The sequence below is a fragment of the Coregonus clupeaformis genome, unplaced genomic scaffold (genome assembly GCF_020615455.1).
Source record: "Coregonus clupeaformis isolate EN_2021a unplaced genomic scaffold, ASM2061545v1 scaf2714, whole genome shotgun sequence".
Taxonomy (NCBI): domain Eukaryota; kingdom Metazoa; phylum Chordata; class Actinopteri; order Salmoniformes; family Salmonidae; genus Coregonus; species Coregonus clupeaformis.
The window spans coordinates 29,601-57,265 of record NW_025536168.1 but is presented as its reverse complement, the minus strand read 5'-3'; the positions used below and the strand labels follow the sequence as shown (position 1 = coordinate 57,265).

Below are 27,665 nucleotides of genomic sequence, written 5' to 3'. Positions count from 1 at the left end.
GGTGGTGCGTAGAGGATGTGGTTGAGCTAGCAAAAGCATGCTTAGCTGTGTTAACTATATTTACTTAGTTGACACTACAGCTGCAGAGCATTCGTTGGTCTTGAGTCTTTATGATAAGGATGTTTTCCTAAGTGTGAACTCTATGATGTACAGATACTGAGTAGATGTTATCAGATGAACCTAAGATATAGCTTAGTTTTTTGGGGTGTCCGTCCTCGGCTCCTAGTCTATGTTGCTTTAGTGGGAAAGAATTAGAGCCTATTCGTGTATAACTCAGTGGTTATAGATGATATAGTTATTGAGGACTGGAGGAAAGTGCACTAGTCCACAACCTCCCCACTCTCTCTCTCTCTCTCTCTCTCTCTCTCTCTCTCTCTCTCTCTCTCTCTCTCTCTCTCTCTCTCTCTCTCTCTCTCTCTCTCTCTCTCTCTCTCTCTCTCTCTCTCTCTCTCTCTCTCTCTCTCTCTCTCTCTCTCTCTCTCTCTCTATATATATATATATATCTCTATCTCCACAGTGAAACACACAGCTGTTCCCTTAGCCCATAATGATACAGTATGTACAAGTTGTATCTGGATGAATTATACATAGACAACACAGCTCCCCATATCCTCCAAACTGCACAATGCAGAATAATTATTATGTCCTGAGATGCCTGTGTGTGCGCGTGTGCCTGAATAATGCTCATGATCATGCGAGTTAGCGATTCTGTGGCATATTGCATCTTCCCGTCCTCCCACTGTGCCGCCACACTAACTCAGAACGGATTCCTTCAGATTCACAAACACACCATCCATCGCACCTAAAACAGCCCACACACCATCAATCTATCACTGGCCTAACAGGTTTACAGGCTTTTATACATAGTTGTCTAAACCAGCCTGCTGAGATAAACTGTCATGTCTTTATCCATTGCACAAACCCATAATGAGGCCAGAGTTTCACAATAAAAAATTATACCAAATTTGACTAAAATGTTTGCTCAAACAATAGCCATTAAGATATGCAATAAGGGCCTCCCGGGTGGCGCAGTGGTCTAAGGCACTGCATTGCAGTGCTAGCTGTGCCACTAGAGATCCTGGTTCGAGTCCAGACTCTGTCGCAGCTGGCCGTGACTGGGAGACCCATGGGGCGGCGCACAATTGGCCCAGCGCCGTCCAGGGTAGGGGAGGGTTTGGCCGGCAGGGATGTTCTTGTCCCATCGTGCACTAGTGACTCCTGTGGCGGGCTGGGCGCAGTGCGCGCTGACTCGGTCACCAGGTGTATGGTGTTTACTCCGTCACATTGGTGCGGCTGGCTTTCGGGTTAAGCAGGCACTGTGTCAAGAAGTAGTGCGGCTCGGTTGGGTTGTGTTTCGGAGGACGCATGACTCTCGACCTTTGCCTCTCCTGTGTCCGTACGGGAGTTGCAGCGAAAAAGGGGGTAAAATACCAACAAACCAAAAAAATATATGCAATAAGAAACAATAACCCTGCCCTCCCTTTTTGTCTCTGTAGGATGGTGGGCTGTACTCCGTTTGTGGTGGTCTCCTACTTCTACCTGTGGTTCGTTCCTCCCTTCACAAACGGACGATTCATCTGGTACCTGGGCTTCTACTGCCTCTACCAGACACTCATCACTGTAAGTACCAGCCAGATACCAACTACTGCTAGTACTACATAAACGTTGGCCCACAAGGACAACCATTTACATCCTCCTTCTCAGATACAGTATCTTATCTAACACTATTCAACACTGACTTTGTTTACCCAACTACCATTGTTCCTGGATACAGCTTTCTATCTGCCAGAAAATATACAGATAAGCAGAGATGACTTGCAGAACCCAACACAATACTATAGTGAGCAGAGCCAACATGTCATAAAACAAAACCCTTTTGATAGTTCACCTCAAACAAGTGTGTTTATTTAGGTTTATTTTGTTACTATGGTACAGCTTCAAACCCTTTCCCTCTCTTTCACTCTCCTTTTCTCTTTTTTCTCGTTCTCTCTCTCTCTCTCGTTCTCTTTCTCTCTGCAATGTCTCTCTCTCCTCTGCTCTCTCTCTCTCTAATCTATTTTCACATATGCTACAGAGCATGTTTACCACTGCCCATCGTAGCCACATTGCGATGGCCTATAATGACGTCATTCTAACTACTTGATAAGTATACACTCGGCCCTGTCAGAGACCGCTGGGTGGGTAAATGCTGGTTGCCACTTTTAGCTTCCCTTCATTGTCTTTGTGTGTGAGAGACTGAGAACAAACAGCTGCTATCACTTTAAGGCCCTACAGTAGTAACAATAAAAAAACAGGTAGTGTACATCACCGGCCAGTGTAATCATTCAATCATGATTTGATGACCACTGTAAGTCCTTCTACGTGAGGCAAAGCTCTGGTCAAATTGGGTTCTATAAATTGTGTTTTTACAACAAGGCCCCACAAATGACATGCTTGGCCTTCCCTCCTTCCCTCCATCCCTCCTTCCCTCCATCCCGCCCTGGGCCGAAGAGAAGGAGAAGGGCTGGGACAGTCTTTCATGGCAGTGTTTATTTCTGTCATATCTTTGGACGCTCGGTGAGTTGTTCGGTCGCTGATTGAGCTGTTGTGTAAATGACAAAGGAGAAGAAAGGCTGGGGTTGAAGGCGAAGGCTAGGGTTGCTGACTGATCTACTAAATTTGGCCTTTACTACTATAGCCCATAGAAACACATTGAATACACATTCATAAATGGCAAAAAAGACAGTCAAAAAATTTATCATAAGGGATAAGGTTTTGAAGAGGAGATATAAGAAAGCTAAGGAAATATTTGTGTTTTTTGGACACATATTTAACACCTTTTTTTTTTGGGCACAAAACTACCTCCATACTTTCCATGTATTTTTTAAACCGGTACCGCTTACCTTCAAATAAGTCCCGTGACACAAAATGGAGAATACCATCTTGTTTGTGAGAATCTCCCCTTTCCATAGTGGAGTCATATTAGTTTGTTGCCCAAACGGTTTGGATGCTACAGATGTTTTCATTAGAAGACTGATTTTCGGGACGACTCATGGTCTGACAAACAACCCTGTAGCTCGCCCACTTTCCACCACATATGTGGAAGGCCGACATAGACGGATGCGGTGGATTGAGTAGCAGCCTATGACAAAAACGTATATTTCTAGCTTAAATTGACAGATTTTGATGGGGATTTTATTATGATGTTACTTAGATTGACACACGGGTGCTCTTAAGGGTTAATGTTGCAGTGAATCATCGTCTTGAGTGGAACATGCAGCATAAAATATCCCCAAAAGGTGGAAATGATATGGACTCTGACCCTCTGTCCTATATCTAACCATATCTAATCATGTCCTCTGTGTTTCTTCTGTGTTTCCCAGTGTTTCCATGTGCCTTACTCTGCCCTCACCATGTTTCTCAGTACAGACCAGAAGGAGAGAGACTCAGCCACAGCCTATCGTAGGTCACTATTAAACAGACCTTAGTTTGTTTAATAAAATTCAAGCACTATTCTGTCATTCTGTTTTGATAGTACTTAATACTGTAAAAAATATGTTATACTGCAGGTATGACCCTGGAGGTGCTGGGTACTCTAGTTGGCGCTGCCATCCAGGGTCAGATTGTGGCAAGCGCCCACACCCTGAAGCACTGCCCCCACCACAACATGTCCACCGGTCACCTAGGCAACGGCAGTGGGGCCGAGATCGTCAAGAGAATCGTTCACTCCCAGGACTTCCTGTCACATGCTGTAAGTGTCACCGCGACAACAAACAACCTGACCTGGGGTGTTACCATGGTATTCCGATTTTGAAAATAACTGTAAGTGACAGTAGTGTCCTCAACTACCTCAGGGCTGCACTTTCAGGGGCATCTTTTCCTTTAACTTCACTTTTTCATTTCCTTTTTTAAAGTCTCAAAGTTGAAAGGAAACAAACAGGAAACCAGTTGAAGGTCAACAAGTATGAAAATAGTGACGTGTTGAAACTTAAAGGAATATGATGAATAGGAAGTTTGTGTTTGTAGACTGTCTAGCGGTGAGATTTAGTCTTACCATGTACCAACTTAAAGAGGGCTTTATAGACATATATTATTTATCATCCTGGGTTTGAAGTGACCATAGGATGCCCCAGCTTCCTCCCCTCCCTTGGCACTGACCACAAAAAGGGGTTTCCTCCCTGACATCAGCCATCAAACCCCTTCCCTAAAATAAGAGACTCCTCCCCACACTGAGGGGGTGACCACAGTCTGTGTGTGATTAAGGCTATTTTTATCACATTCAAAAACACCTGAATGAACCCCAGACCCCAAACTCGACATGTAGTTTGTTGGGATTAGGGGACTAACAATATTGAACATCTATTTCCAGCCAAACCCAGACCGGAACATTACATTTGAATTGAACTGGTTGTTCATTTCCTTAGCAGTATACTGTACATATAGCCAATGAAAACATCACTGAGACAACCCAGAGACCCTGATGTGAATCTTGTGAATGCAAAGGTGGTTTATGGGTTCATGGGCAAAACGCGGCGAGCGGGCTCCAGCCCAAACTGTTCCGTGTTGGATTCGGGCACGCCGCGGCTATTCAGGGGCTCAAGTGGTGCCTTTTCAAATGATTTTGGGTAAACCCAGATGGTTCGGCTCTCTAACCACGCAGGACCCTTTGTAGCCATGCTGAGCATTTACACACAAACACACACACTTGGAGCACTGTCACCACTAGATTCCTCTGAGTTCGCGGGTGAGGTGGCTCATTCATCTGGGCGAGTTCTCCAGTCCCTCAGAAATTGGCGGAACGTTTGATGTGAATAAATAATAATAAACCACTTTGCTGCACCGCCTGGAAAAAATGGCAAACAAGCCCAGAGTTGTTTAGGGCAGTGCAGTTCCTGTTGGGGTCAACATGAAATCTTCAAGACTCTATAGTATTTTGGTAGGATGTATTTAAGGATTTTTTTCTGTCTATGCTTTTATCTAATCTGTTCAGTGATTTATGAGATCTGGTATCTGCTAGAGCGATTTAAGGAGTGCTAGCGTAAAATGACAGGGTCAACAAACACATCGATATCTTCTAATGTGACTTTTTGATAACGGTTGAAGTGCAGTATTTGGGTGGAGTTACAAAATGGAAATTGAGAAAGGCTCAGTACAGATGTGCTCCTTCTGTAACCAAATGCTTTAAAGATTGATAGTGGGCCCAAGGAAGAGTAGTGTAATAAACAAATAAAGGATAGATTTACACTGTTGTTTTTTTCCTGCCTTTGCTGAATAAGTTTATATGCTCTCTATCCTCCCTTGTAGAATGAGGTGTACAGTATATGATTGTTTTTTCTTTTATCCTTTTGCAGAAGGAGGTGTATATGATTGCTGCTGGTGTGATAGGAGGAGTGTTTCTCATCTGCACTGTGGTCATGTTCCTGGGAGTCAAAGAGAGAGATGGTGAGTCTGTGTGTGTGTATGTATGTGTGTTTTGTGTGCATGTGTGTGTGTGTGTGTGTGTGTTTGTGCACACTTTTCCCCAGCAAGTGTGTGTGCTCTCTTCCCCCTCTCATATTTCACTCTAACCTCATTTGCAAAGTACCAGTAAGCAGTTTAGCCTTATTCTGAACTGACTATTTAGCTAGCTCCATCCTTATCCAATGATTATCCAGCTCAGGGGAAAAAATAAGAATAAATTATTAAGTATTAAGTGTAAAAGGAGAGAATCTACCATCCATATCTCTGTGCAATTGTGAGATGCAGGGCTCACTTGCAAAAGTGAAGAGACCTTGGTCACAATGGGACTCCCTGCTAAAATAAAGGTTAAAAAAATAATACATCTTGTTTTTCATGCACATGGAGGCTGTCAGTGAACTGCTGACCTCACCACCAGTGAACCTGTTAGTTCTGGTTCTCTGTAGTGGCAAGCCCTGTGGAACAGACAGAGCATAGCAATGCTGCAATGCAGGGGCAGCTACAGGGTTGCCAGATTGGAGGCGAAATCCCCCATACGTGTCTCACTCATGCTACTGTATATTCTCTCATCACAGAATGTGTGGTGCTTCATGGGCTAGATTTAGGGTTGGGATAAAAGACAGAAACCAAAGAAACTGTCTCCTTTGACACTTTCAAATGTTATTCCTTTTCTTCCTCGCACAGATCCATACATTTCGAAGACGGAGAAGCAGATCCCGTTCCACAAGGGCTTCATCCTGGTGATGCGACACAGTCCCTACCTCACTCTGACTGCTGCCTTTCTCTTCATCTCTGTTGCCATTCAGGTAGGCACAACTTTACTAATACACCTCTTCTCAGACATGACACACATTGGGATGGTAATGGGTGGATAATGTGCTGTTATGGCTGCCTCGTTCAGAATGGCTCCAGATATAGCCTGCCTGCCGTTCAATGTTGATTTGATCAATAGAAACAGAGCACTCAGTGTGTTTGAGTAAATACTCCCGAGAGCATCTCTCTCTCAGCTCCAAATCCAACTGATAGACAGTCCGACAGCACATTATCATATTACTATTATGTAATATCTTGTTATTGTTATTGCTATCATTATGAGAATTCTCCCTACATTCAGCTGCTCAGTTCTGTGATACTCTTTCTGCATGATTGTGATCACATGGTTGGTTGAGTCAGTGTGAACCATATTGGAACCTCTATTAAATCTCTATTATCTTCCAACACGTTGTACCAAACTCTAAAATCAAGAATAATAACAGAAACATAGCATCACTGAATCAAACATGCCTGAGGCTGAGCCACGCTTTTGGCTGCCACTCACAGAGACAGCACCCATACAGATAATGCTACCAGCAGCAACAGCCACACTGCTTGCACAGCCTAATGCCATCACTATCACGCTATCACCAAAAGCGACAACAGTGATAACGTCAAAGGATGTGAGTGTAACAGGCTCGTGATGCTGAAAGGACAGTGTCCGTGTGTCACGGTTAACTAAGCCAGAACCCAGAAGCAGACCAGGACACGGTACGTGAGACAAAGGTGAGTGTTTATTTATAGAGTCCGAGTGAAGCTGAATAATCCAGGGAACAGAGCGGGTGGCGTGGATGGGTTGTTGAGGGTGCAGTGGTTGGTCCGGTACTGGCTCGGCAGCCGCCGACCATCAGGCAGAGGTTGGGTGAAGGTTCCGGGTGAGAGACTGCAGACAGAACAAAACGGGAGGTGAGTACACAGCAAATCAACAAGGTGCAAAACAACAAAACTAACGCTAGAACTCAAAGGCTGATACGCTGACAAACATACTGTTCATGGCTAACGATCCGGCAGGAACTGGATGTTGGGCCAGAGCCTAAGAAGGGTGATGATCAGGACCAGGGTGTGCAGATTGCTGATGGGATGCAGGTGCGGAAAACCAGAGCGCTCCCGAGCGTTCCCGAACCCTCGGGAAACTGGAGAATACGAGCAGGAACACTAGTCACCAGACAGGACCCGACTCAGACAGCCGGGATCGTCACAGTACCCCCCTCCGACGAACGCCACCGGGCGGACTTCCCGGAGCGCCAGGATGGAGGCGGTAGAAGTCACTGATGAGGTCTGCGTCTCAGGACCTGTCGCGCGGAATCCAACTCCTCTCTTCAGGGCCATACCCCTCCCAGTCCACGAGATACTGGAAACCCCGGCCCCGCCGTCTGGAATCCATGATGCGACGCACCGTGTAGGCAGGACCACCTCCGATCATCCGAGAGGAGGAGGAGGAGGCGGAGGAGGCAACAGAGGACTGAGGAAGACAGGCTTGAGGCAGGAGACATGAAAGGTGGGATGGACTCTGAGCGTCCTCGGTAGTTTGAGTCGAACTGCCACTGGATTGATCACCTTCTCCACCACAAACGGACCAATGAACTTCGGCAACAACTTCCTAGACTCAGTCCGTAACGGAAGATCCCGTGTGGCCAACCAAACCCCTATCTCCGATGGTATAGGTGGGAGCGGGAATCCGCCGACGATTCGCCTGGAGCTGATACCGGTCCGAAACTCTAAGGAGTGCCTTTCTGGCCCGATGCCAGGTCCGGTGGCAACGCCGAATATGGGCCTGCACAGAAGGCACTGAGAGCTCCTTCTCCTGAGAAGGAAACAGGGGAGGTTGATAGCCATACAGGCACTGGAAGGGAGACATCCCAGTGGCAGATGTAGGAAGAGTATTGTGGGCATACTCAACCCAAGGCAACTGAGAGGCCCAGGAGGTGGGGTTGGAAGAGACCAGACAGCGTAGGCGTTGATTCCATCTTCTGGTTGGCTCTCTCCGCCTGACCATTGGATTGGGGGTGAAAACCAGATGTGAGACTGACCGTAGCTCCAATGGCCAAACAGAAGGACTTCCAGACAGCAGAGGTAAACTGAGGGCCACGGTCGGAAACGATATCACTGGGCAAACCGTGGACCCTGAAAACCTCCCTAACCAGGATCTCGGACGTCTCCGAGGCAGAGGGAAGCTTGGCAATTGGCACAAAGTGGGCGAACTTGCTGAATCTGTCCACGATAGTCAGAACGACCGTGTTCCCCTCAGAAGCGGGCAACCCCCGTGACGAAGTCCAGGGCCAGATGCGACCATGGTCGCCGGGGAATAGGAAGGGGGTGAAGTAGTCCAGAGCTGGGCCGATTGGTACTCTTATTCTGCGCACACACTGGACAGGCAGCAACAAAACCCCGAGTATCCTCGGCCATGGCAGGCCACCAAAAACGTCTGCGAAGAAACGCCATAGTCCGAGCCACGCCAGGGTGACAAGCCATCTTGCTGGCGTGGGACCATTTGAGGACAGCAGGACGAACCGACTCAGGCACAAACAACCGACCGGTGGACCGTTACCGGGACCGGGCTGAGTCCGAAGGGGCGCCAGCACCTCCTCCTCAATCTTCCACATAACTGCTCCTACGACGCAGTTCCGGGGAGGATTGTCTCGGTCTTGGACCCACTCTCCTCCGTCTTGGAGAACATCCGGGGACAAGGCGTCCGCCTTGCCGTTCTTAGATCCCGGTCGAACGCCAGGGCAAACTTGAATCGTCCGAAAAACAACGCCCACCTGGCCTGACGGGAGTTGAGACGTTTAGCCGATTGCACGTAAGCAAGATTCTTGTGGTCCGTCCAGACCATAAACGGTTGCTCCGCCCCCTCCAACCAGTGGCGCCACTCTCTCCAAGGCAAGTTTCACCGCGAGAAGCTCCCGGTTACCCACATCGTAATTCCTCTCCGCAGGCGGAAAGGCGACGAGAGTAGTAGGCGCAGGGATGGAGTTTACTGTCCGTGGAGCATCGCTGCGACAGGATGGCGCCAACTCCCACATCAGACGCGGTCCACTTCAACGACGAACTGACGGGCCGTGTCCGGTTGAGAGAGAATCGGTGCGTTGGTGAATCGCCTCTTCAAATCCAGAAACGCTTCGATCCGCCTCCGGATTCCACTTGAAGGTCCTGATGCTGGAAGTCAAGGCAGTTAACGGAGAGCGGCCACACGGCTGTAATCCCGGATGAATCTGCGGTAGAAATTCGCAAACCCCAAAAATCTCTGGAGCTGCAATCTCGTACCGGGCTGGGCCCATTCCAGAACCGCTCTAACCTTCTCCTGGTCCATCCTAATCTCTCCCCTGGAGATGATGTACCCGAGAAAGGATGTCGTGGTGGGCGTGAAACTCGCACTTCTCGGCCTTCACAAACAGGCGATTCTCCAACAATCGCTGCAGAACCTGCCGGACATGCTGGACGTGGTCGGAAGGTTCCTTCGAGAAGATCAGAATGTCATCCAGGTAAACAAACACAAAGAGACCGATCATATCTCTCAGGACGTCGTTTCACCATACTCTGGAATACCGCTGGAGCATTGGTCAGTCCAAACGGCATCACCTGATACTCAAGTGACCCATCGGTGTATTGAAACCCGTCAACCACTCGTCCCCCTCTCTGATCCGACCAGGTGATACGCATTGCGTAGGTCTAGCTTGGTGAACACCGTAGCACCCTGTAAGGAGTCGAAGGCAGAACTCATCAAGGGCAGGGGATACTTGTTCTTGACCGTGATGTCATTCAACCCCCGATAATCAATACACGGTCGAAGAGAGCCATCCTTCTTACCCACAAAGAAGAATCCTGCCCCCAGGGGTGATGACGAGGGACGAACGAGACCAGCAGCTAGGGACTCCTTGATGTAGGTCTCCAACGCCTCACGTTCAGGTCGGGAGATACTGTATAACCTTCCCTTGGGGTAGACAGCTCCAGGGACCAGGTTGATGGCACAATCATATGGTCGGTGGGGAGGGAGTGACAGAGCCTTCTGCTTACTGAAAACTTCCCCCAAATCGTGATATGTCTCGGGAACCAGGGACAAATCTGGGGGTTTAGCCTCAATCACCTGACTGGGAACCGAATGGGGGCAGGCAGTCTTGAGACAGATAGGATGACAATCAAGGCTCCAACTCGTTACCTTGCCCGTCACCCAATCGAACGTGGGATTGTGTTCCTTCAGCCAGGGGTATCCAAGGACCAGAGGAACATGGGAAGACGGCAGAATGAAGAATGAAATCATCTCAGAATGATTCCCCGACAACCGCATCTTAACCGGTTCAGTCCTCATCGTGATACGTGCCAGACTACTGCCGTTCAGAGTGGTAGCTTCAATGGCTTCCGGCAATTGCTCCTTGGAAAGCCCCAGCTGTTCCACCAACTCGGCATCTAGAAAGCTTCCATCGGCACCTGAATCGGATAAAAGCGTTAATCGCTAAGCTCTGATTCCTGTTCATAAGGGTAGCCGGGAAACGGGGTCTGACAGAGGTATTGAGAGGTCGAAACTGGCTCGCTAAAAGTCCTCCCAACTTTAGCGAGCCGCGCAGTTTGGACGACCCGACTGGATCCTGAGAAGCTGATCGGTTGGACGGGACCCATTGCTTCTCCCTCCTTCGCTCTCGGACTCGATTATCCACCCGAATAGACAAAGCTACCAAGCTGTCCAGGTCACTAGGCTCCGGATAGGAGATCAACTCATCCTTGAGCTGCTCCGACAGACCCTGGTAAAAGGCCGCTTGCAGAGACTCCTCGTTCCACCCACTCTCCACAGCCAACGTCTTGAACTCGATCACGAAGTCGGCCACGCTGCGAGTTCCTTGGCGAAGCGAAAACAGGCGCCTAGCTGCGTCCCTCCCTCGGACGGAATGGTCGAAGAGCTTCCTCATCTCGGCCGTGAACCCCTGGTATGAAGCCATGCAGGGATCCTGTCGTTCCCAAACGGCTGAAGCCCACTCCAGCGCTCGACCACGCAGCAACTCAATCACAAAGGCTATCCTAGCCTTGTCTGTGGCATAAGAGTAGGGCTGTAGATCGAACACTAGTCCACACTGCATAAGGAAGGAACGGCATCTTCCCAGCTCTCCCTCATACTTATCCGGCGTCGGAACCTTGGGCTCACGGATGGACACAGCTTCAGAAGCGGCAGGCGAGATGGGTGAAACCGGTAGTGGATCCTCCACCGGACACTTGCGTTGGTTCTGGACCTCCGTCAGACCGGTAGAAAGGTTCCGAACTGACAACGCGATCTCCTGTAGTACCGTGCTATGATGGCCCAACATCTTCTCCTGCTGGGTAATAGCATGGCGAACAGAGTCCAGGTCCGCTGGGTTCATTACTGGCCGGATCGTTCTGTCACGGTTAACTAAGCCAGAACCCAGAAGCAGACCAGGACACGGTACGTGAGACAAAGGTGAGTGTTTATTTATAGAGTCCGAGTGAAGCTGAATAATCCAGGGAACAGAGCGGGTGGCGTGGATGGGTTGTTGAGGGTGCAGTGGTTGGTCGGTACTGGCTCGGCAGCCGCCGACCATCAGGCAGAGGTTGGGTGAAGGTTCCGGGTGAGAGACTGCAGACAGAACAAAACGGAGGTGAGTACACAGCAAATCAACAAGGTGCAAAACAACAAAACTAACGCTAGAACTCAAAGGCTGATACGCTGACAAACATACTGTTCATGGCTAACGATCCGGCAGGAACTGGATGTTGGGCCAGAGCCTAAGAAGGGGTGATGATCAGGACCAGGTGTGCAGATTGCTGATGGGATGCAGGTGCGGAAAACCAGAGCGCTCCCCGGAGCGTTCCCGAACCCTCGGGAAACTGGAGAATACGAGCAGGAACACTAGTCACCAGACAGGACCCGACTCAGACAGCCGGGATCGTCACACCGTGTCATGGTTCCACCTGTCACCAGAGGGCGGCAGAGACCGTCCTAGAGACAATAATGACAGTCAGGTGTGATCTATCACTAATTATGATTTCCATTTCCATTTCCATTTACGTCATTTAGCAGACGCTCTTATCCAGAGCGACTTACAAATTGGTGCATTCACCTTATAGCCAGTGGGATAACCACTTTACAATATGTATTTATTTATTTATTTTATTATATTTTTAATTTATTTTTTGGGGGGTGGGGTAAGGGGGTAGAAGGATTACTTTATCCTATCCCAGGTATTTCTTAAAGAGGTGGGGTTTCCAAGTGTCTCCGGAAGGTGGTGAGTGACTCCGCTGTCCTGGCGTCATGAGGGAGCTTGTTCCACCATTGGGGTGCCAGAGCAGCGAACAGTTTTGACTGGGCTGAGCGGGAACTGTGCTTCCGCAGAGGTAGGGGGCCAGCAGGCCAGAGGTGAATGAACGCAATGCCCTCGTTTGGGTGTAGGCACTGATCAGAGCCTGAAGGGTACGGAGGTGCCGTTCCCCTCACAGCTCCGTAGGCAAGCACCATGGTCTTGTAGCAGATGCGAGCTTCAACTGGAAGCCAGTGGAGTGTGCGGAGGAGCGGGGTGACATGAGAGAACTTGGGAAGGTTGAACACCAGACGGGCTGCGGCATCCTGGATGAGTTGTAGGGGTTTAATGGCACAGGCAGGGAGCCCAGCCAACAGCGAGTTGCTGTAATCCAGACGGGAGATGACAAGTGCCTGGATTAGGACCTGTGCCGCTTCCTGTGTAAGGCAGAGTCGTACTCTACGAATGTTGTGGTCCTCTGTAGCTCAGCTGGTAGAGCACGGCGCTTGTAACGCCAAGGTAGTGGGTTCGATCCCCGGGACCACCCATACACAAAAATGTATGCACGCATGACTGTAAGTCGCTTTGGATAAAAGCGTCTGCTAAATGGCATATTATTATTATTATTATTATTGTAGAGCATGAACCTACAGGATCGGGTCACCGCCTTGATGTTAGCGGAGAACGACAGGGTGTTGTCCAGGGTCACGCCAAGGCTCTTCGCACTCTGGGAGGAGGACACAACGGAGTTGTCAACCGTGATGGCGAGATCATGGAACCGGCAGTCCTTCCCCGGGAGGAAGAGCAGCTCCATCTTGCCAAGGTTCAGCTTGAGGTGGTGATCCATCATCCACACTGATATGTCTGCCAGACATGCAGAGATGCGATTCGCCACCTGGTTATCAGAAGGGGGAAAGGAGAAGATTAGTTGTGTGTCATCTGCGTAGCAATGATAGGAGAGACCATATGAGGATATGACAGAGCCAAGTGACTTGGTGTATAGCGAGAATAGGAGAGGGCCTAGAACTGAGCCCTGGGGGATACCAGTGATGAGAGCACGTGGTGCGGAGACAGATTCTCGCCACGCCACTTGATAGGAGCGACCGGTCAGGTAGGAAGCAATCCAAGAGTGAGCCGCGCCAGAGATGCCCAGCTCGGAGAGGGTGGAGAGGAGGATCTGATGGTTCACGGCATCAAAGGCAGCAGACAGGTCTAGAAGGACAAGAGCAGAGGAGAGAGAGTTAGCTTTAGCAGTGCGGAGAGCCTCCGTGACACAGAGAAGAGCAGTCTCAGTTGAATGACCAGTCTTGAAACCTGACTGGTTTGGATCAAGAAGGTCATTCTGAGAGAGATAGCAAGAGAGTTGGCTAAAGACGGCACGCTCAAGAGTTTTGGAGAGAAAAGAAAGAAAGGATACTGGTCTGTAGTTGTTGACATCAGAGGGATCGAGTGTTGGTTTTTTGAGAAGGGGTGCAACTCTTGAAGACGGAAGGGACATAGCCAGCGGTCAAGGATGAGTTGATGAGCGAGGTGAGGTAAGGGAGAAGGTCACCGGAGATGGTCTGGAGAAGAGAGGAGGGGATAGGGTCAAGCGGGCAGGTTGTTGGGCGGCCGGCGGTCACAAGTCGCAAGATTTTATCTGGAGAGAGAGGGGAGAAAGAAGTCAAAGCATAGGGTAGGGCAGTGTGAGCTGGACCAGCAGTGTCATTTGACTTAACAAACGAGGATCGTATGTCGTCAACCTTCTTTTCAAAATGGTTGACGAAGTCATCCACAGAGAGGGAGGAGGGGGGGGGGGGGAGGAGGATTCAGCAGGGAGGAGAAGGTGGCAAAGAGCTTCCTAGGGTTAGAGGCAGATGCTTGGAATTTAGAGTGGTAGAAAGTGGCTTTAGCAGCAGAAACAGATTAAGAAAATGTAGAGAGGAGGGAGTGAAAAGATGCCAGGTCCGCAGGGAGTCTAGTTTTCCTCAATTTCCGCTCGGCTGCCCGGAGCCCTGTTCTGTGAGCTCGCAATGAGTCATCAAGCCACGGAGCAGGAGGGGAGGACCAAGCCAGCCGGGAGGATAGGGGACATAGAGAGTCAAAGGATGCAGAAAGGGAGGAGAGGAGGGTTGAGGAGGCAGAATCAGGAGATTGGAGGGAGAAGGATTGAGCAGAGGGAAGAGATGATAGGATGGAAGAGGAGAGAGTAAAGCGGAGAGAGAGAGCGAAGGTTGCGACGGCGCATTACCATCTGAGTAGGGGCAGAGTGAGTAGTGTTGGAGGAGAGCGAGAGAGAAAAGGATACAAAGTAGTGGTCGGAGACATGGAGGGGAGTTGCAGTGAGATTAGTAGAAGAACAGCATCTAGTAAAGATGAGGTCAAGCGTATTGCCTGCCTTGTGAGTAGGGGGACGGTGAGAGGGTGAGGTCAAAAGAGGAGAGGAGGGAAAGAAGGAGGCAGAGAGAAATGAGTCAAAGGTAGACTTAGGGAGGTTGAAGTCACCCAGAACTGTGAGGGGTGAGCCATCCTCAGGAAAGGAACTTATCAAGGCGTCAAGCTCATTGATGAACTCTCCAAGGGAACCTGGAGGGCGATAAATGACAAGGATGTTAAGCTTGAATGGGCTAGTGACTGTGACAGCATGGAATTCAAATGAGGAGATAGACAGATAGGTCAGGGGAAAAAGAGAGAATGTCCACTTGGGAGAGATGAGGATTCCTGTGCCACCACCCCGCTGACCAGATGCTCTCAGGGTATGCGAGAACACATGGTCAGACGAGGAGAGAGCAGTAGGAGTAGCAGTGTTTTCAGTGGTAATCCATGTTTCCGCCAGCGCCAAGAAGTCGAGGGACTGGAGGGTAGCATAGGCTGAGATGAACTCTGCCTTGTTGGCAGCAGAACGGCAGTTCCAGAGGCTGCCTGAGACCTGAACTCCACGTGGGTGGTGCGTGCAGGGACCACCAGGTTAGAGAGGCAGAGAGGTGTGTTTTCTGTTTCCCTTTGCAGAAGCTTCGATTCGCTTGCCATGTGCGTTTGTCTCCCGAGTGAGTTTTCTAGCTCTAGTGTTTGTTGTTTCCCCAGTATTACTGAGATCCTTCTGTTACCAATTCTCAGTAAAGTATTTACGTTTATCCTAAACCACTGATTCCTCGTCTGGTCTCTTCTCTGCTGGTCTCTCTCTCTTCTCCTGTGTCCAAGCTCATCACGTCACAGTCCGTAATACCAACACACCCCATGTAGGGGGAGAACACTTTTTGTAAAACACATAGGGCTGATAGAAAGATAGCAGTCACACACAGCATGATGTTAAAGAATAAGCAGCCCATTCACTCAGCCATAATAAGCCAGTAGGTCCCAATATATAATATAAAAACACAAAATTAGGCTAAGCATTTCCCAATCGAAATGTATAATTTTACTTCCTATTACAAATATATTTTTTCACGTTTATCACACAAAGTAACCGGTGATCTAAAGTTTAAATGCAACAATGTTTCACACACAAGTTATTTTCTGAGATATAGCTCAGGGATTCTTAACAGATGGGAAAATCTCTACTTTTTTCAAGAAATATTTGTCTTAATATTTACAACGTTTGAAATATATATTTTGATAGACCAAAGTATCTGCTATCACACGTAAAAACAATGTTTTAATTCTTAATAGAATGCAACTAACTGGATTTAACTCCGTCAGACATCATAAAAGGCATTTCATATTTACATGTATCGTCCAACAAGTGTTTAAAGGCCTTGTTTAATTCTATCATTAGAATATTCAAATATGCGACACAAATCTCAAAACGTATTTTTATTTTATAGCGCTATATAATGCTCCAGGGCTAATTTCGTTAGCATTTTAGCATGTTTTTCTAGATTCAGAACATAGAACAATATTTATAAAGCAAACATTATCCATTAGATCTAGCACAGGAAATACTTAAATAATTTAAGCATATGTTGCAGAACAGTGATACAAATAATATTTTTTATAATATTGACAAAAAAAGGGGGTTAGCCAACAAATACTCAAAACAGACATACAGTATTTAACTCTAAAAATAAAAGTTCAATACAAGCATTTGTAAAATATATAAAATGTTTAATTTAGAAATACCCAATACAAATATTCAATAAGGATTTTTCAGCCCTCAGACATTAGACAAAAATCTACAGTTGATGTTTTACTGGAGTGGTATACAAGGGATTGAAGTGGTATTCAAAGTGAATACAAGGATTGTCCTGACTACGCAATCCCTAAAGCGAAACAACATTGCTCTTGTTAGCTTAGGGTTCTTGAAAGTCGGGACAATCACTTGTATACAGTGGCTTGCGAAAGTATTCACTCGCCATGGCATTTTTCCTATTTTGTTGCCTTACAACCTGGAATTTAAATGGATTTTTGGGGGTTTATCATTTGATTTACACAACATGCCTGCCACTTTGAAGGTGCAAAACATTTTGTTGTTGTGAAACAAACAAGAAATAAAACAAAAAACAGAAAAACTTGAGCGTGCATAACTATTCACCCCCCAAAATCAATACTTTGTAGAGCCACCTTTTGCAGCAATTACAGCTACAAGTCTCTTTGGGGATATAAGGTCTCTATAGGCTTTGGCACATCTAGCCACTGGGATTTTTGCCCATTCTTCAATGCAAAGCTGCTCCAGCTCCTTCAAGTTGGATGGGTTCAGCTGGTGTACAGCAATCTTTAAGTCATACCACAGATTCCAACTAGATTGAGGTCTGAGCATTTGGCTAGGTCATTCCAAGACATTTAAATGTTTCCCTTAAACCACTAGAGTGTTGCTTTAGCAGTATGCTTAGGTTCATTGTCCTGCTGGAAGGTGAACCTCCGTCCCAGTCTCAAATCTCTGGACGACGAACAGGTTTCCAAGAATTTCCCTGTATTTAGCGCCATCCATCATTCCTTCAATTCTGAACAGTATCCCAGTCCCTGCCGGATGAAAACATCCCCACAGCATGGATGCTGCCACCACCATGCTTCACTGTGGGGATGGTGTTCTTGGGGTGATGAGAGGTGTTGGGTTTGCACCAGACATTTTTCCTTGATGGCCAAAAAGGTAAATTTTTGTCTCATCTGACCAGGGTACCTTCTTCCATATGTTTGGGGAGTCTCCCACATGCCTTTTGGCGAACACCAAACGTGTTTGCTTATTTCTTCTTTGCAATGTTTTTTTCTGGCCACTCTTCCGTAAAGCTCCAGCTCTGTGTAGCTACTGACTTAAAGTGGTCATATAGACAGATACTCCACCCTCTCGCTGTGGAGCTTTGCAAGCTCCTTTTCAGGGTTATCTTTGGTCTCTTTGTTGCCTCGGCTGATTAATACCTCCTTGCCTGGTCCATGAGTTTTGGTGGGTGGCCTTCTCTTGGCAGGTTTGTGGTGGTGCCATATTCTTTTCCATTTTTTAATAATGGATTCAATGGTGTCTCCGTGATGTTCAAAGTTTCAGATATTGTTTTATAACCCAACCCTGATCTGTACTTCTCCACAACTTTGTCCCTTGGATATTGTTTGGAGAGCTCCTTGGTCTTCATGGTGCAGCTTGCTTGGTGGTGCCCCTTGCTTAGTGGTGTTGTGGACTCTGGGGCCTTTCAGAACAGGTGTATATATACTGAGATCATGTGGACACTTAGATTGCACACAGGTGGACTTTATTTAACTAATTACGTGACTTCGAAGGTAATTGGTTGCACCAGATCTTATTTAGGACTTCATAGCAAAGCGAGAATACATACAGTGGGGGAGAACAAGTATTTGATACACTGCCGATTTTGCAGGTTTTCCTACTTACGAAGCATGTAGAGGTCTGTAATTTTTAATCATAGGTACACTTCAACTGTGAGAGACGGAATCTAAAACAAAAATCCAGAAAATCACAATTTGTATGATTTTTAAGTAATTAATTTGCATTTTATTGCATGACATAAGTATTTGATCACCTACCAACCAGTAAGAATTCCGGCTCTCACAGGCCTGTTCGCTTTTTATTTAAGAAGCCCTCCTGTTCTCCACCCATTACCTGTATTAACTGCACCTGTTTGAACTCGTTACCTGTATAAAAGCACACCTGTCCACACACAACAATCAAAAAGACTCGCAACCTCTCCACAATGGCCAAGACCAGAGAGCTGTGTAAGGACATCAGGGATAAAATTGTAGACCTGCACAAGGCTGGGATGGGCTACAGGACAATAGGCAAGCAGCTTGGTGAGAAGGCAACAACTGTTGGCGCAATTATTAGAAAATGGAGAAGTTCAAGATGACGTCAATCACCCCCGGTTGGGGCTCCATGCAAGATCTCACCTCGAGGCATCAATGATCATGAGAAAGGGGAGGGATCAGCCCAGAACTACACGGCAGGACCTGGTCATTGGACCTGAAGAGAGCTGGGACCACAGTCTTAAAGAAAACCATTAGTAACACACTACGCCGCCATGGATTAAAATCCTGCAGCGCACGCAGAAGGTCCCCCCTGAAGCCAGCGATGTCCAGGCTCCGTCTGAAGTTTGCCAATGACCATCTGGATGATCCAGGGAGGAGGAATGGGAGAAGGTCATGTGGTCTGATGAGACAAAATAGAGCTTTTTTGGTCTAAACTCCACTCGCCGTGTTTGGAGGAAGAAGAAGGATGAGTACAACCTCAAGAACACCATCCCAACCGGTGAAGCATGGAGGTGGGAAACATCATTCTTTGGGGATGCTTTTTCTGCAAAGGGGACAGGACGACTGCACTGAGGGGAGGGATGGATGGGGCCATGTATCGGGAGATCTTGGCCAACAACCTCCTTCCCTCAGTAGAGAAAGCATTTGAAGATGGGTCGTGGCTGGGTCTCCCAGCATGACAACGACCCGAAACACACAGCCAGGGCAACTAAGGAGTGGCTCCGTAAGAAGCACCTCAAGGTCCTGGAGTGGCCTAGCCAGTCTCCAGAGCTGAACCCAATAGAAAATCTTTGGAGGGAGCTGAAAGTCCGTATTGCCCAGCGTAACAGCCCCAAAAACCTGAAGGATCTGGAGAAGGTCTGTATGGGAGGAGGGCCCAAAATCCCTGCTGCAGTGTGGTGTCAAACCTGGTCAAGACCTACAGGAAACATATGATCTCTGTAATTGCAAACAAAGGTTTTTGTACCAAATATGAAGTTTGCTTTTCTGATGTATCAAATACTTTATGTCAGTGCAATAAAATGTAATTCATTACTTAAAAATCATACAATGTGATTTTCTGGATTTTTGTTTTAGAATTCCCGTCTCTCACAGTTGAAGTGTACCTATGATAAAAATTACAGACCTCTACATGCTTTTGTAAGTAGGAAAACCTGCAAAATCGTCGCAGTGTATCAAATACTTGTTCCCCCACTGTATGCACACACCACTTTTCTGTTATTTATTTTTTTTGAATTTTTTTGGGAAAACAACTTATTTTTTTCATTTCACTTCACCAATTTGGACTATTTTGTGTATGTCCATTGCACGAAATCCAAATAAAAATCAATTTAAATTACAGGTTGTAATGCAAACAAAATAGGAAAAATGCCAAGGGGGGATGAATACTTTTGCAAGGCACTGTACCACTTGTAACCACTTGAATGAAGAAAAATGTGTCTACTAAAAACACAGTTCCACTCACCAGATGATGATCATTTTGAAACTTAACTTTGTTGAAAGTTAATCTGAAAAGGGTGAAGCTAACAAATTAGCAACAACTCCTTTTCGATAACACCTCGCGGCAGCCTCTGCACACTAGCCTGCAACAAAAGCTAGCTTGCTAGACCATGAGAAAACGACTGTTTGCTATAATAGAGATCACCAGCTTGTAGTCCTAAAAAACTGAAATAAGTTTGAATTTTCTACCTCTGGTTCATTGGCCAAAGCCTATGGGTAAGTTAATGGGGTAAGAATGGAGTTTTGGTAATACGCATAAAAGAAGGTCTGAGGTTAACACAGGCTTAGGAGCAGGAGCGGTGCGTGGGTAATATCACTGAGGAAGCCAAGCCAAAAAGCCATATTACAACCTATGTCGTGATAATTGCGTTATTGCTCTATAACCCATTCGTTCATACGCCACCGTGATATACAATAAAGCTGTGGCAACCAAAAGACAAAGTCACACAGTGGCATAATTTTTTTGTTTCTTCTTTGTTTTGTTTCATCACAAAACCAGACAGCAACATCTGTCTGGTGATGTCCACATAGCAAATATTGCATGTAACAAACAGTTATATGACCTGCAGCATGGTCAAGCAAGTTAATGTTTTTGACAGATTACTAAACAGCTACTGATTTAGAACCACGGAGTTACCACAAGTCAACACAAAGACAACAGGAGAACTGCTCCACTATTCCAGCACCATTTCAACAAACAACCTTTAAACATCATCAATCAACAAGGCTATACAGTGGGTGGGGGGAAAGTATTTAGTCAGCCACCAATTGTGCAAGTTCTCCCACTTAAAAGATGAGAGAGGCCTGTAATTTTCATCATAGGTACACATCAACTATGACAGACAAAATTAGAATTTTTTTCTCCAGAAAATCACATTGTAGGATTTTCTATGAATTCTATTTGCAAATCCTAGGTGAATAAGTATTTGGTCAATAACAAACGTTTCAATACTTTGTTATATACCCTTTGTTGGCAATGACACAGGTCAAACGCTTTTCTGTAAGTCTTCAAGGTTTTCGCACTGTTGCTGGTATTTTGGCCCATTCCTCCATGCAGATCTCCTCTAGAGCAGTGATGTTTTGGGACTGTCGCACAGGCAACACGGACTTTCAACTCCCTCCAAAGATTTTCTATGGGGTTGAGATCTGGAGACGCCCAGGACCTTGAAATGCTTCTTACGAAGCCACCCCTTCGTGCCTGGGCGGTGTGTTTGGGATCATTGTCATGCTGGAAAGACCCAGCCACATTTCATCTTCAATGCCCTTTCTGATGGAAGGAGTTTTTTTCACTCAAAAATCTACGATACATGCCCCATTCATTCTTTCCTTTACACGGATCAGTCGTCCTGGTCCCTTTGCAGAAAAACAGCCCCAAAGCATGATGTTTCCACCCCATGCTTCACAGTAGGTATGGTGTTCTTTTTGGATGCAACTCAGCATTCTTTGTCCTCCAAACACGACGAGGTTGAGTTTTTACCAAAAAGTTCTATTTTGGTTTCATCTGACCACATTACATTCCCCAATCCTCTTATGGATCATCCAAATGCAAACTTCAGACGGGCCTGGACATGTACCCGAAGCAGGGGGACACGTCTGGCACTGCAGGATTTGAGTCCCTGGCGGCTTAGTGCCTACTGATGGTAGGCTTCCCTGTTACTTTGGTCCCAGCTCTCTGCAGGTCATTCACTAGGTCCCCCCCATGTGGTTCTGGGATTTTTGCTCACCGTTCTTGTGATCATTTTGACCCCAAGGGTTGAGATCTGCGTGGAGCCCCAGATCGAGGGAGATTATCAGTGGTCTTGTATGTCTTCCATTTCCTAATATTGCTCCCACAGTTGATTTCTTCAAACCAAGCTGCTTACCTATTGCAGATTCAGTCTTTCCAGCCTGGTGCAGGTCTACAATTTTGTTTCCGCTGTCCTTTGACAGCTCTTTGGTCTTGGCCATAGTGGAGTTTGGAGTGTTGACTGTTTGAGGTTGTGGACAGGTGTCTTTATACTGATAACAAGTTCAAACAGGTGCCATTAATACAGGTAACGAGTGGAGGACAGAGGAGCCTCTTAAAGAAGAAGTTACAGGTCTGTGAGAGCCAGAAATCTTGCTTGTTTGTAGGTGACCAAATACTTATTTTTCCACCATAATTCTGCAAATAAATTCATTAAAAATCCTACAATGTGATTTTCTGGAATTTTTTTTTCTCAATTTGTCTGTCATAGTTGACGTGTACCTATGATGAAAATTACAGGCCTCTCTCATCTTTTTAAGTGGGAGAACTTGCACAATTGGTGGCTGACTAAATACTTTTTTCCCCCACTGTATATGCTTAGTTTAATACACTGATAACAAACTTAAAGATACCAAAAACAACTTAGGCCAATCACTGTTGCTAAATATCATGTGGCTGTCCATCATACTGATGTGTGTGTGTGTGTGTGTGTGTGTGTGTGTGTGTGTAGAGTAGTTGAACGCCAATGCCATCCTCCTCTCTTTCATGTTGGCAAAATGGTCTATGTCTCTGTCATACAGTACGCTATTCGTTTTTGTTGTCATTGGCTATCTAGCTAAAATGCTTACTAGCCTAACTTCCTCGCTAGCTAGTTAACGTGAGCCTACTAGGCTACATCTGAACGTCAATTGTCTCAGGCCAGTGGGACAATATACACTATATATACAAAGGTATGTGGACACCCCTTCAAATTAGTAGATTTGGCTATGTCGCTGACAGGTGTATAAAATCAAGCACACAGCCATGCAATGGCCTTACTGAAAGCTCAATGACTTTCAACGTGGCACCGTCATGGGATGCCACCTTTCCAACAAGTCAGTCCGTCAAATTTCTGCCTGCTAGAGCTGTCCCGGTCAACTGTAAGTGCTGTTGTGAAGTGGAAATGTCTAGGCGCAACAATGACTAAGCCGCAAGTGGTAGGCCACAAAAGCTCACAGAATGGGACTGCCGAGTGCTGAAGCACGTAGTGAGTAAAAATAGTTTTTTCTCGGGTTGCAACACTCACTACCGAGTTCCAAACTGCCTCTGGAAAGCAACGTCAGCACAATAACTGTTCGTCAGGAGCTTCATGAAATGGGTTTCATGGCCTAGCAGCCACACACAAGCCTAAGATCACCACGCACAATGCCAAACGTTGGCTGGAGTGGTGTAAAGCTCACCGCCATTGGACTCTGGAGCAGTGGAAAAGCGTTCTCTGGAGTGATGAATCATGCTTCACCATCTGGTAGTCCGACGGATGAATCTGGGTTTGGTGGATGCCAGTCCAACGCTACCTGCCTGAATGCATAGTGCCAACTGTACATTTTGGTGGAGAAGGAATAATGGTCTGGGGTTGTTTTTTTATGGTTCGGGCTATGCCCCTTGGTTCCAGTGAAGGGAAATCTTAACACTACAGCATACAGTGTCATTCTAGACGATTCTGTGCTTCAACTTTGTGGCAACAGATTGGGAGGCCCTTTACTGTGCACGAAGTGAGGTCCATACAGAAATGGTTTGTCGAGATCGGTGTGGAAGAACTTGACTGGCCTGCACAGAGCCCTGACCTCAACTCCATCGAACACCATTGGGATAAATTGGAACATTGACTGCGAGCCAGGCCTAATCACGCAACATCAGTGCCCGACCTCACTAATGCTCTTGGCTGAATGGAAGCAAGTCCCCGCAGCAATGTTCCAACATCTGGTGGAAAGCCTTCCCAGAAGAGTGGAGACTGTTATAGCAGCAAAGGGGGACCAACTCCATATTCATGCCCATGATTTTGGTGTCCACATACTTTGGTCATGTAGTGTATGAATTCATGGTTGGATCAGAATTGACGCTCATAATCATTGGCCTGTACAGAGAATTAAGTCAAAACCACAGGTCCAAATCCCCATCTCCATCCATGACTTAGGAAAGGGCCGATTTAGCAAGCTAGCTACTGCAGGACATCAACACAAGCAGACCAGAAACAGACACGTTTTTCTGACAATGATGACATTTTGCTTAGGATGTGATTTGATTGGTGTGAATCCAAATCCAAACTGGCCTCTCTTGGACAACAACCCACAGTTGAGCTCAGCTCAATGCTGATTGGCTAATTATTATTTTTATTTTTATTAAAGGAGGCCAAATGCTTGTTGGCAGCAATCAATCAAATGGTATAGCGGCAACATGTCATACTCTTTTGTTCCAGTCAGTATCAGATGCATGGGCTACACATACTGAGACAGAGGGGCGCTGTTTCCCTCGCTCGGATGATTTCTCCTGTGAGATTCAGCCACTTGCGAATAGACAGACAATTATGAAAACACAGATAGACGAAAGAGACATTTTTTATTTTATTATTATTTATTATTGGTCGAATATTTGGGAAAGCCTGGCTTCCCTTGGCCCATGAATACACGCCACAGCAGATCTTATACATTTTGTTCTATGAGATAATATCAGTCAGTTAACATGACCTTTGTGAATTATGAAGCCTTTATGTGCTTGTTTTGATTACATAAATGCTTCAAAATTCACAAAAAGTGATGTTAGCTGATGAACATTATCTCATAGAACAAAAAACATATAAGATATCCTAAGCCTGTGTTTACCACAGACCTTATTTTCAACGTTTATCCAAAAATCCTGCAAAAAAAACATTAATTTCCCTATAGGCTTTGGCCAACGAGCCATGGTGGAGTTAGCCTCCGTTAGTGCCTACACAAATATGCCATTACTATTGCTCTCTATTGCACAGTGACCTGTCAACCTTCGAGAAGGCGGAAGTTTCCATACATTTTTGTAAAAACAGTCCCATCCATTGCAAGTCAAAATGTGATTGATTGATTCCACTTTACTCTAAAATTCTGCGCTAATACAGTTGAGTAGAGCTCGCCAGCTTGCAGTCCTAAAAAACAAAAATGAGTTACCTCTGGTTCGTGCAGCAATTCCTATGGGGGAAATGAATGGGGAATGAATAGGGTTTGGGATAAACGCTGAAAATAAGGTCTGAGGTTAACACAGGCTTAGGAGATCTTATATGTTTTGTTGTATTAGACATATTCATGATGAGTCTTCTATCGATCTCTATGACAACAGGCTCCACTTCTATCAGTGCATTAGTAACAACCTAACTATTACTAAACTTCTATTCGATCAAATAAGCCTCACATAGCAAATTAGCAATTACATTTTTTCTTGGACCAAATTCAACACTCTCAATAGGCCCTTTTCACGATGACGTCATCTAACTTCCGCCTTTCCGCGTAGCAGGTTAACTTCACTTCCGTCGCCGTAACCTGAGACTTCTCTTCTGAGGTACGTTTAAGTTAAATTAGTAAAGTTAAGAGTAATAATGTTTACGTATATGCAATGGTTTGTAACTTGCTAACGTATTGTTAATTCATAATTGTTCACTGCCTTAGTTACTTAAAAGTGGGCTAACGTTAGCTAACAACAACTTAGTACCAGATACCCGATAACGTTAAAAGGTAGCGTTACATTGCTGCCTGGCTGTAATGTAACAAGTTTACTTAGCTAGCTATCTAACCCTTTGTTAGGCAGTTAGTTTATTCATGAATGTATAGTAACTCACCTATTCAAATACTGTTGTGCATGATAGCTAGATAAATATTGATTCCTGGTCAAAGCTGAATGTTAATTTAGCTGTTTCTTTTCTCCCGGTGTCTGTATCGCAACAGTATCCCATCCAACACCGAAGCATGGCACAATCTTCGAGAAGATGCTATTGCAGTGTACCATTTTGTTCAAACAACAAACAGAAATTCCCGTATCTTCCCGTAAAATCTCCTCAGCTCAGCAGGGAGGACACTCTTAAGACCCAGGCCATCGCCCGGCTGAGGATTTTAGTCGAGAGGGCCATACGGAGGGTGAAGGAGTACCATATCTGGGATGGGCTTGTTCCTCTTTCCACAGTGGGTTCAGTGAATCAGCTGTGGGCCATCTGCTGCCTCATGTCGAACTATCAGGGACCTCTTGACATTAAAGGAGACAAACCAGTCTGATGTTTTTGTCAACTGGAAGTTGTATATTTCCTGAGTAAGCTAGATGGGCTGTAAATAGAAGTACTTTTATATTTACTGTATTGTATGTACAAAAAAATGTAAATATGAATTAACTTTGTTGGTAATTTAATTGATCTAATGTTATACTGTATGTTTTTGTTAAGGGTAATAACTTTTTCATAGCTATTAATGAACCTAATGTGATATATTGTAAAAATATCCAACTATTAACCATGTTATGTGCTTATGTGTCATGGCACTGATGGAACTATTAAATATATGTTTGCAAGCAACTGCTTCCAATCCTTTTTGATTTTGGTAAGAGCATTTACAACATCGCAATCCTTTTCAAAATTTGTATTTCAATACATAGATATACAGTATATAACACAATTAAGTTCATTTGCAGTTAAAGAAAAACATGTCGACATTTACATCACAATCCTTTTCAAAATGTGTGTTTCAGTACATAGGAGATATACAGTATATGACAAGTTAATTTGCAGTTAAAGAAAAAAATGTCAAAGGTTCACCTTCCACATTTACCTTAACACTATTTACACATAAAATTCTGCCTTATGTTTTATAACTTAAGAAGACATCCATGTAGATGTTATAATAGAAATGATCAAGCTTCTGTCGCATTGAGTGGATAATCTCCTCATCCCTAAAGATTCTCTCAACTGTGAAGTCAGTGCGGGTATCTGTAATGAAGTCACACCACTGAAGTCCGCTTAAGGCGAGTTGGCCTTGAACCTGATAGTAGTATTTGTGGCTCTTCTTAAGGCAGGCCTGGCCTTTAACTGTGATCAGGTGTTTAACTTGGGTAACATTTTCAACATCGCAACTCTTAACCTCAGCAAGACCAAATGGTGGTGCTTCTGTTGGGCAGAAGACTTTAGCATCCGGGCTGGCTGCAAGGTGAGGTGAATCAGGGTGGATGATGACCCCCGCATTGTTTCAGAGAGACATCACAAAAATCAGAATATTGCCTCAGTATCTCAGGTTCCAGATCCAACCCTCTTCTCATAGCAGCTGTCTGAGGAGTTCCTCTCAGAATGCGGGTTGCCAAAGCTTGGCAGACAACTCCCACGAACATGGCATATTTCACGGAATCTGCTGGCTGTCAGTCGGGGTTTGCGTACCTGGCTCCACAGCTGGCATTCTGACTGCATTCTTGTTTCTGCTTCAATAGCAGCAGACATCTCCTCTGACACAATCAGGCTGTCCAAATGACATTGTTGTATGTAGTTGGGCTCAAAATCAATGGGAAATTTAAAGTTGTAACCTTCAATAGGCAACTGAGGAAACTCACTGGCACCAGGGTGTTTAATAATATCTCTACTTAATTCTAGAGGGCACTGGTAAGAAAGCACAGACCCAAATGGCACAGGGCCAAATTTAGAGTCCACCAAATTAAGGCCCTCAAGCCCGTGCAGCAATTTGCAAATCCCTGGTTGTGGACGGATGTCTTTCAGTTTCTCAGCACTGGCCATGACGTGAGGATCC

The 27,665-nt window shown here is 45.9% G+C and overlaps 1 pseudogene; it reads left to right on the top strand.

The window, feature by feature from the left end:
* Positions 1–27,665, top strand: part of LOC123489047 — a 43,210-nt pseudogene that overhangs the window by 9,214 nt on the left and 6,331 nt on the right.